Raw genomic sequence first — 8,915 nt, 5'->3', positions numbered from 1 at the left:
GTTTTCTGTTTTTTTCCCGCAAGTTTAATTGGCTTTGATATATTTTTTAAATTATCGACAGAAGCGATAGCGTTTCAATGCCAATTATTCTACCTATAATTATTATTTAAAACTATATTCAATCATTAAAAATAAAATGGCCGAGTTAATATATGAGTTAAAAGATATTTTCATAAAACTTTTATCATATTTTATATTAAGCTGAGTACAAATTAAAATTACTCAATCAAAATTATTTCAAATATTTTAATGCTAATTTTTAATATTTTTATTCTACATGGGAAATTTTAATAAACTGTCTTGGGTATAAAAATAATTATTGGACGTGGAACCCTCTTCAATTCCAACAGAAATATTTGGCCCCAAAATGACCCAACTTCATTTTTTGGGTACACTGCTCAAAGGCCTTGGTATTAGCACTATTTGTGACTGTAGTTGAAAATGTCCTTAACAAAAAGGGATTCGGAACACACCAAGGTTCGGAGTCAAAGTTTTAATCAAATAGTACACTCTTAAAAACGTTGGGTTAAATGATTTTGGTCATTTCATTTTTAACTACTTTTTGAGTAAAAAATAACCCAAATGTAGTTGAAAATCTTGAAACGCAAAATTTGGGTTAAATAAAATTAGGTTGTTCTTAAGATAATATAATAGCAACCCAAAATTGGGTCATACTATCGAATTTAAAGTTCCCTCGCGCCAAAGACGATATGAGCAACTAAATGTGTCCATCGAACTTGTAGTCTTTGGAAGACTGGAAATTAAACTTTCTGCATCGTTTCCATGAGTGCTTGAAAGGATTCTTAATTTTTAATTCTAAAGGTATAGAATATTTTTAATTTTATTTACTATTTATAATTAACATTTTTCCAATATTTTAAATTTATTTTTATGTTGTGTTGATATTTCAGCGGAAGAACGTAATGAGCTCCCATGTTTAAATTTATTGCAAATTGCCAAGGCCTTACGATATTCTTTCAAGTGTGATCAAATTTATAAATGGATGTTTTTGTGGAAACAAAATTGAATGAGTGGTCAATTTATAGGCATCTTTATATCCCCATAGAAAAAAATCTTAACAGGACATGCAGGTACAAAGAATAAAATTGGAAGGCTTATAATTTCAAGACATAATTTTATACAACCAAATTAATTGTTAATTTATAACAAAAAATTGAGTCATATATTAACCATATTTTGAAAAATAACCCATTTTGGGTGAAAACGAAAACCACCCAATATTTTGTTTGGTTAAATACTGACCCAACAATGAGTAAAAAAAACAACCCAATTAATTGTTAAATTATAACCCAAAATTTAGTCATATATTAACCATATTTTGGGCTAATATTCAATCTATATTAGGGTAATTTATAAATTTAACCCAAAATAGCGTTATGAAAATAACCCTTTTTGGGTGAAAACTAAAACAACCCAATATTTTGTTTGGTTAAATACTGACCCAACAATGGGTAAAAAAACAAACCAATTTGGGTCAAAAACAACCCAATATTTTTAAGAGTGTAATTAAAAATACAGTGCCCGAATTTTCTTGGTGTATTTGATTTTTGCATGAGGTATATAAATAGATAATTTAAAATTTGAAAGGTTTTACCTGCCATGGCTTTAGAATTTAAAATAAAATAAAATTACGTAATAAAAAGACTGGATACTTCATGAAGTATCCAGTCTTTTTATACGTTATTTTATTTTATTTTATTTTAAAATATATAAATAGATAATTATAATTATATTGGTAATGACGATTTTACTTGAAAAATATATATTCACTGGCAAATTGAAGTTTTTAAATGATGGGGTAGGCTTTCCTGCATTTCTTGGGTGCCCATTATTGACGTCATTTGCGGGTAGATGTTTATATTGGTTGCTACTAGAGCGAGCCGAGAGATAATGTTTCGAGGGAAATCAGAGAGAAAATAGTAGGATTAAAATTTATTGTTGAAGTTTACAACATGCACGCAGGGCATAGCCGCTTGAGGGTTTAGGAGTAACCAAACTGAACGACGTTAGAAATAACGAACTAGTAATTTATTAATAATGGCATTAAAAGAATATTTACAAACTATATACATTTAACGAATATTACTAGAGCGACATTACTGCAAGAATTGCAGAAGCTAGATGACACACCTTAGTGAAATGACAGGCGGTTTTATATACGGTCAAAATCTTATCTCTCAAGGAGATAGCGGAAAGATAAGATTTCATTGATAAAAATATCTTCATTGCTCTTTTTCTTCAACATCTTACTCCTCATTTTAGGATTAACATTAATACGACATCGTAATCAAAATTCTACCTTTAATTAAATCATATTATATTTTTACGCATAAAGAATTTAATTCTCAATAAACATAAATCAATTCCTTATTTCCAAACGAAAATTTTATAATCTTTCGAAAATTATTGGTGGTTTTCGCTTTTTTCCGATGCACCATTAAATTTATGGAGCGCGCATTTTTATTTTTGAAGGGAGGGGGCAAAATCACGCCAGTCACACCCCCTCTGAAATATTAAGAGCGCTCGCCCAAAGAATCAACACAGATTTTACACGTGTTTAGTCCTTAGTCGATAATTAAAAAAAACGGTCAAAAACGCCGCCGATCAGTTTAGTAAAGTATTTTCGGCGGCGTAGTCGTTGGCCATTTTCGGTATGGAGATACCGGCTGGAAGGCAGGCAAGGCTGCCAGATTTCGATAGACCGAAAACGGCCAACTCTCTCAAATGTTTTCGTTTTCAAAACGAAAATTTTGCGGCGTAGCTATCGACTAAGACTATAGCTGTTTATATAAAATAAATCAACTAAGAAATAAAAATATAAAACTTTTTTCTCCGCGTCACGAGTTTAAGGTTATTAGTACTTTATTGGCACGTGCGTTTCGCCTTCGCAGGTGAACTTCAAATATCTCTTTCTATAAAATAATAATAGTTCTTTTTATAAACTAACGTGGCCTTCTTGTTGAAATGTTGCTCTTACGTCACAGTCTCTTACTTTGACAAGCCTACTAGCGCGCGCTACAGTCGCGAGGAATATAGCTTTTTCTAGAGCGCGTGCAAATCGCTCGTGCGAAGAATACACAAATAAAGCTGGGTCTTGTGACGTAAGAGCAACAGTTTAACAAGTTGGGCAAGACCACTTTTTATTTTATAAAATCAACTATTACGCATACATGCAAAAAAGTGTTATTTTTTGGAACGCGCGCTTCCTAATATTTTCGTGCGTTTTCGCGCGTGCTCAACAAAAACAAAAATATGCGCGCGCTCTCTAACTTTAACCAAAGATAATATAACTACGTACCCTAGATTCGAAATCAAGCTCCTTGCACGTAAACGCAGGCTCTTACTGATTTCGCGGCGGAAGTCGGAAAAAACTGCCTCCATGGAGCTGGCAAGGCTACCGACACCTAGAAGTGAAGAGAAGCACATTGTGAAAAACTAAATGAAAAGAGACTTAAAACGGTTTTAAAATTCTCAATTTATTTATTTAAAAAATCCAACGTTTCGGAGGAACTTTTCCTCCTTCTTCAGGGATTTTTACGTTGGAATTTTTAAATAAATAAATTGTGATTTTTAAAACCGTTTTAAGTCTCTTTTCATTTACCGACATCTAGTTAAAACGTCAAGTTTTAGTGAAAATTGCGCCGTGGTTTTTGACTCGCGGTTTTCAAGATACCAGATATTTTTGCGTTATATTGTTTTAAGACATTAATGGATCATGCCTGTAGCTCTAAAAATGTTTCTAAAACTAAAGGCGAGTAATATAATCTTGGGTTATCTATTGAAATTCCTTATTTCTCACCCTGCTATGGAGCCCGATTTTTTCGACTTCCGGCGCGAACTCGGTAAAAGCCTTACGATAAAACGCGCTATCGAGAAACGCCGTGATTTCGAATCTAGGGTACGTAGTTATATTATCTTTGCTTTAACTGCACGATGAATCTAACGTAATCACGTGACCCCTCGTATTTTATATAAAGAGCTATTTCATACTATATTTGTCGACTCGAGCCCGTGCTCTCTATCTTCAATAACTGTAGCTAGTGACTTTGAAAAAACATTTAAAAGCGACCTACCGTATTTTATAGAAATATTTATGAGGTAGGAAATCTTTAAAAAAAAATTATCTCCGCAACAATGTATGATGTCAACCATGCGGCGAAGTGATTAACATATACATATTTTAATATTAATTTAATATATGTTTTAAGTGCCATAACATATATATTTAACATAAAAATCGATCTTATGATGTACCGTAAATCACAAATTTCGAAATTGCTATGTAATAAAGAAATACCTTTATTATAACTTTTTAAAACGAAAGCAACAAGAGCCAGCTTTCAAATGTTTATCCATCAATTTCGACAACTTTTTAATTAAATTAGAAAAGAGCTTTCTATGTTCAATAATGAGATAAAAACAAGTTGGCAAGCCAAAATATACCTCTCCTCGGAAGAATTGTCCCTAGTCGTATTAATTTCTCGAGACGACCGCAATTCGGAGTTATTTACTTAAAACATAGTCCCGGTTCAATCCCGCCCGGTATAAAATATTAATTTTAATTAAAATAATTGAGACGAAACCATGGAGTTTAATATATTTATAATAATCTAAACAAGTTCACCAAAATAAAAAAAATCGCCGTATCATAACGGTTCCTTTACTTCAATATTTTGCCTGTGATGTGTTTTGTTTTCAAGGAAGTCAGTAGCTCGGCGGTAAAACATCTGCTCAGTAACACGACAACCTGGGTTCGATTCTTCGTCATGAGCGTATTTTACAATTAAATTATTAATTCATAAATTAGTTATAAAATTATAAATTTTTTATAAATTTAGTTCATAAATATTTACAAGATTAAATCAACATAATTTCATTCGTAAAAAAACCAGATTAGGCCTTCATAAATTCATTCATAAAAAAATTCAAGACTTTATTACCTATTATGCTTACGATGAGTGTCTTATTTTCAGTGAAGCTAAGCAGATATCGCTGGTTCTGTGGTAGAGCGCTCGACTGCCAAGTCGAATGGCCTGGGTTCGAAACCTAGGTGGCGCTTTTGTTTTTAATCAATAGAGAAAACGCTAAATTAGAATTTCTTCGATACAACAATTTCAATTTTAATTCTATTTCAATTAAACCAAAATTTCGTACTCTATTAAATACGCTTCCGATAAAGCTAAAGGTCTAATTTTCAATGAAGCGTAACATGTGTCGGTGGTTCTGTGGTAGAGCGTCCGCCTGTCAAGCAGGAGGTCTCGGGTTCAAATTCCGCCCGATGCGATCGCAAATTGATACTAAGACGAATACCGTAAAAATTGGTGGAAACCCTGCTATTGGAAGTTGAGAGGTTGCCATAACACTCAGAGAGGTAAAAACTTACAGAACACAAACCGGAAACGTGCTCTCCTATTTTTGAAGATATACATGATGTTAACTATTAACGATACAGAGCTAATAACTTGATCCAAATGTGTTATAGGTACGAATTTGAAATTTTAAACAAGGATAATTTCAATGACTTTGAACCATGTCTTCAAGGTAATTCGAAATTTATCTTGAGAACCATTAACTTGGTTCCAATTAGAAATGTGTTCCCCATCACAATTTATGTTGAAATGCTCTAAGCCCGACCTTATGTGACCAATCGAAACCCGATCAATTTTACACCAAACGCAAGAAGGTCGCAAAGGGAATAATAGTCAATAGATTACACTTAAAGGCTAGTAAATCAAAAACTACTAGTTCTAAGGCATCCAATAATTTTTCATGACAAACTAGTTGAAATTTTCATTGTCGAATGAGCCCCTACACGCTCTATATACTCTTAAAATTTAAAATTCGTACCTAAAACACATAACTGAACCCACGACTAAATATTTAGCGAGCGTTGTCTTAAGATGAAAGTTAATTTATAAATTACTTCGAAGTAGAAGCTGAATTGTCTTACCAATCCTGTGTCCCTGTCAAAAAAGATTCGTCTGTATTAAGTTGGGTAATACTAACTTTGTATTTGTTCTAAGCCAAGTGTCTTCGGGGCATTTTAATTCTAGTTAGTAGTAAATTCAAGTATAAAAGCGAATGGTACATCTACTGTGAAGCTTCCTCCATCCAAAAACATTCATCGATGAGATTCATTGCCATAAGAAGTCATTTAAATCAAAACAAAAATTAAATATATCGAATTTTAAAAATGGCGTTTACTAAGCTTTGCCATGGGACTGCCAATTTTTAGTTTCACTTAATATTATACTTTACAACGTCTTAATGGCAACTTTGTTATTTTTATATTATGTCCAAACGACTCCTTTTTCGCTAAGTCTGACTGGAGGAAATAATATTGTAAGTTTTCTTTTACTTTTAAAGCATATATTTCATATTTAGATTCGACTGAGAACTTAAGCTTAATTTTATTTTGTCTAGAGCCAGCAGTCTGCTATAACCTAATCTATAAAATTGAATTATTTCTAAATATACTATTCTAATAATAATAATAATCAGCTAGGCTAATACCCAAGACACCACCTTAGGCCTAAGTCATCAAGCGACTTTTTAAAGCCATTAATTCAGGTGGCCGGGTTACAATGCGACTATGCCGGCCATTTATTAGTGATAATGCATTATACAATATAGAATATCACACATACAAAAAAGTGTCCAATCCTTTGAAATTTTGCTTCAAATTTGATCGAGTAAAAAATACATATAATAATATTTATTTTTAATAAAAAATGGTGCTCTTGGGGTGATATCGATCTTAAAATGGTGATCGTTAAAATTGAAAATTGGGCACATGACCTGTATGATTTAAAACTATTAAGTAGTAGCCTTTGCGCGTTCATTTACAAGATTGCAGCGCAAAATAAATAACATGCAATCTAACTGTCGCTTCTTTTCTAACTGCTTACTGTTATAGAGGCTAAAAAAATTACAGCTGCTGTGGAATAAAGTGGCATATAACCAACCTTGTGTCATTCATCATACCGAAGCGGACACAGGAGTTTGAGAGGATATTTAGTAAAATCCCAACAGTACAATTCCAAGTATACAATACCAATGTACAAAAATTGTACTATTAGAAAAGATTGTTGGATCTCTTACCGTATTTATAAAACTATAATTTATTATATTCAAATTTAATTTTAATAACTGCTGTACCAGTAAAATTTAATTTGTTATTGAAAAGACACCCTTAATTTGATTAATTGTTACGTAAAAAAATTATATACCAACTGAAAAATAAATTATAATTTTTGTACATTGGAGTTGTATAATTGCTTAAAACGTTTGTTCCATCTTTGTTAGACATATTTGTGTTACCTAGAATGTATTTATTTATTGGTACCCTAAACTCACGTTTTCCAACGCAATTGAGACAGACGCAAGTATGGATTTCCTCCCCTCCCTTCCATGCTGGGTGTCCACATCTTTATCTTTAATTAAAGACAATCTTGGTGTTACCAAAAGTAAATAAATTATTGTTCCTTTCCGAAGTTTTTACGTATATTTTTTATTATTTACGTTCAACGTTAGCTTAAAAAAAACTATTTTATTTTATTTTATTAATTTAAAAAAATTTGATGTGCCAAAAATAACTTATCTTGCACTACGAAAATCCTTTTCAAAGACTCATTTCATTATTCGATATTGTAAGAAAAACATTTACACATGCATTGTTGCTATTTGACTAATTTCGAAAACTTTAGGCCATATTATTTTCATATAAAAGGTGCGATAAATGACATTTAAACCCGTGATATTAGACCAATTTTCAAATCCCTTCCACTAGAAAGACTATTCTGTAAAAATCAAAAATGAGCAAAAAAATCTCGATCCGTCAAAAATGTCAATACGCATGTTTAGAAGGGGCGGATATCGAAATATCAAACTATCGATTGTATAAGTTCAATTTTAAGCATTGGTAGTATGTTACGCTATATCCGATATTTTAGTCAAATCATAAACTAAATGCTTAATCGAACGAGAAATAACTCACGTCGGCATTACAGACCGCTACGATTTTGAATTTGACCAATACTATCGATAGTTTGATATTTCGATACCAGCCTCTTCCGCACACGCGCATTGTCATTTTTGACAGAACATGATTTTTTTGTCGTTTTTTATTTTTACAGAATAACCTCGACCGTAATGATGAGAAATAAATAACAATATTTAATTTATCATTAAAATATTACGACCAAAAGTGGGATAGATAGGGATCCTATATATTATTTTTGTTTTATAATCGCGATATCTGACCTATTTAAAAGATATAATATTTCCGGGCATCGAAATAGCATCTCAATTCTCAATGAATACGAAAAATATCGTCTCTAGTTGTATAAAAAGAAGGAATATTCAACGGATCAAAGACATCTGCTAGAAATATGGCACAGGCCGTAGGTCAATAACTCGAATAAGACCTACGTCGTCGGGGACATAGGGAAAATCCGCATTTCTAAACCTTAGGGCTTCCCGGGCGCTTTCTTGAGCCGGGCTCGGAATTCGATCGAGTCGACACTATACAACGCGGAAGGCCTCTACGACAGAAACTATAGTCGAGTCCAAATGTTTATTTGATAGCCCCGGCAAAGTACGCCGAAAAGAACAGCCCGGAGACTGAACTGCCACCGAGTTATTAACTAGTACTCGAAAGGTGCTATATCAAAATTCGGCGTCACATCGCGTGTCAAATGCAGAAGGTGAACGCTATATGGACGCTCCTACGTCCGAAAGGGCAAAGACGACGAAGATGACAAACAGGCCTCTCTCTCTCTATCTCCGCTGTTAATATAGAGGAAAATCTCTATTTAATCCGATGACCAAAAAAGGAGAGTGGGAAGATGAGGATGAACGGAGGAGGGAGAGTCAGGGAGGAGTGAAATAAAGTA

This window comes from Leiobunum rupestre, chromosome 8 (genome assembly GCF_980474605.1).
Source record: "Leiobunum rupestre chromosome 8, qqLeiRupe1.1.hap1, whole genome shotgun sequence".
Classification (NCBI taxonomy): domain Eukaryota; kingdom Metazoa; phylum Arthropoda; class Arachnida; order Opiliones; family Sclerosomatidae; genus Leiobunum; species Leiobunum rupestre.
Note: the sequence above shows the minus strand (reverse complement) of the source record.